Below are 3,180 nucleotides of genomic sequence, written 5' to 3'. Positions count from 1 at the left end.
TAATTGATAGTTAAATCTTAGATTATTATTTCAAATTTTGCATAGGAATGGCTTATGTTTCCTACCTGGTTATGTGTTCCATTGGGACGAGATGGTTTTATGCTTCTCTAATATTTCTCCCAATGAAGAAATACCCTGATTATAATAACTTGGGTTTTTGGCATTATTTTATAATCATTGAAACATTTCTACAAATGTCCATTTCTATACTCCATCTCTGTGAGAGGAATAGGTTATTATTTTCTCTAATTTATAGGTAAGAAAGCAAAGGCATTAGGGCTTTTACATTGTGACTTGGTTAGCAAGTAGAAGGAAAAGACCAGACTTCCTTATTCATCTCCTTCTACTTCAACATCCTTTTGTGTCAGGCACTGTTAACTGCCTCCCTTATAGCCAGCTCTCCTCAAAAACAAGCAGGACCTCACCCCACATTCGTTTAGGAATCAAGGGTACTCTTTGATTTTAGAAACGTGAGCTTAGTCCTTAATACAGGGTGACCATTAATTCCGTTTTAGTCAATGAGATGTAAGTGGGAGGGTTCTCCTCTCTGTTAAGTCTTTCCTAACTGGAATGCAGGACTTAATGGTGGCATCACTGCAGCCATCTTATGACCATAAGGAAATGAATAGAATTTCAGATATGAGGACTTAAGTCCTCACATCACTGAGCTACTAACCAACATGAACCACTGGCAACCACCACATCTTTGTTATTATAAAACAAAAACTTCTGTTACTGGTAATTGAAAGAATTCCTAATTATTCCACTTTCTGTTGCACCAGTGAAATGGTACTCAGTGGATGTGGGTTTGGAATACTGCATATAAGTATAAGCATATATAAACAGGCTTTGTACTGCACAGCCAGTAAACAAATTCACTACATAAATGCAATTATCACAATTTGTGTTTTTTAATATTAAACACATTGATATTATTTTGTGTTTGCATTTGGATTCCTAGAACCCAAGTCCACACAATGGACAGTGAATATAATTTACCAAGAATTAAGTTTGCTCAGACCAAATGTTACTGAGTCAGATAGGTACTGGCCTATGGCCTGAACTGATAATAAAAGTGAATCTTTCTCTGACTCAGAGTTTTATTACACAGAGAACTCAACATTTTTTAAATTATTAATGTGTCTATGTATGTGTTTCGCATTATACCTATGAAATCGTAATTATTGACAACCCTACAAGGTAAGGATTTTCCTCTCTCAACAGTGAGGGACATGTTGGCAGTAGGGGAGGGTAAAATGAGATGTCTCAACTAATCCAAAACCTACAGAGTACTGAGGTGAGTTATTTGGGTCTGGAACCTTCCCTTGTCACCTCCAAGAGCTTTAGACTATAAAGCAGCCTGGGAAGGCTTCTCTTAGGCCAGGGGACCAGGTCATAAGAAGCAAAGTCAATAGAATTGATTGCTTAGATGGACCAAATGGAAGTCTTTTAGTCCTTATGGTGACAGTGTGCTGAATTATAGACATAAAGGTAATTTGAGAAAAAATGAGCTCTGTCCCCTGTCCCCAACTCTGTCAGGTAGGTCAACAGTCACATCTGGCACTTTTCCCTCTAAGGATAAGAAAGTTTGGCTGGAGGAAGTCACAAAATTCACCAGGCATAAGCATGGAAAGGATTGTTCAACATGCAGAGACAAGAGAAAAAATCCAGAGAAAAACAGTGTCAACATAAAAGAAACTTCCAGGAATTGCAGTAGGGGTCCCCCACCCAACCTTCCATTTCCTCACCTCTCAGTTTCTATGTGACTTTGAGTCAACTCCTACAGCATGGAGAGAAGAGTTCTTATGCCCTCTTACTTATTGTAGACTTGATACCTAAATGAATAAAACACAGTCCCTGCCCCCAAGATGCTCTGTATCTGCACAGAAGCCTGAAGATATAAGTCCCAAATAACAAGTGTGGCAAGCATGGCTTTGGCCTTATGATTTGTAGTTGGAATTGCTGAGCTTCAGTTACTCCTTTATTTTAATCATTAAGAATTTCCTAAGGGTCCTCCCTGTTGGTGCAAGGGGTTAAAACACAACCTATGAAGCTATCCACAGCCACTGCAGCATGAATTCAATCTTTGGTCAGGAAGTTAACCCACATGGAGCATCAGACCTCTCCTGACTCACCCGCTGCTCCCCTCAGCAGTGAACTTCGGTCAATCTGCCTGTTCTGTTCCCCACTCTGTCTCTGGTGAATCCTCTCACCCTCCACACCTCTGGCCTGTACCCCAGTTCTTGTATGCATAAATAATAAATAAATATTTTTTGAAAAAGGAATTTCCTAAAAGACTGAGATATATCTGTTTTGAATATATCTTGTTTTGAATGAATTTTAGAACAAGATATATCTTGTTTTGAATGAATTTTAGAAACATGGAGTTCTTCAAATGAGGCATTCTGTTACTGAAATTTAAATAATGTATATAAAGCATTTCATGAATTGCCTATTACATAGCAGGGAGATTGGTATTAAAAGGTTCAAGCTCCAGAGCCAGAGGCGCTGGGTTCAATGCTGCCTCCTCCACTTACTAGAAGTATAACCAGGGTCAACTCATTGGGTCTTGATTTCTTTATCTGTAAAAGGGAATAATAATTAACTGTCCTCCTGAGTTGTGTGGGGGGCCAAATGAGTTGACACATGTGATGTTTTAAAATGTGCCTGGCACATAATGATTACTCAGTAAATTTTAGCCATTAAGTCTACTTGCCCTGCAAGGAGCAATGCCTGTAAGTCCTCACTTAATGTCATCTCTCAGTTCTTAGAAACTGCCACTTTAATCAAAACAATGTATAAAGAAAGCAGGTCCTCAAATAACATTGCTTTGTTGACTGTCAGCTGAGGCTTTTTTTTTCTCATTAAGGTTATAATGAAACATTATACACAAGGTTATGATGTTGAAGGAAATGACATTATTCAATGACCTGCTGCAGCAGCAGCCATAGTAATGAGAATAAGCTGGAGATGGGGAAAACAGAGACAGATGCAACTGGTCGGTGGCTGATTATCTGTTGGGATGGCCCACAAAGTCAGAGACATCACAGGCCCCGGAAACTTGGTTGTAGAGGGCAATGGCTATGATTTGATAAGAAGGTTTGGGAAACCCTTAAATTCTGAATTATTCTCAAATTTACTTCTGGCCAGGGCAGAAAACAATTAAAAATAATAATAATA

This window comes from Talpa europaea, assembly GCF_964194135.1.
Source record: "Talpa europaea genome assembly, chromosome: 12".
NCBI lineage: Eukaryota > Metazoa > Chordata > Mammalia > Eulipotyphla > Talpidae > Talpa > Talpa europaea.
The sequence above is the reverse complement of the archived record's forward strand: the minus strand, read 5'-3'. Positions refer to the sequence as shown.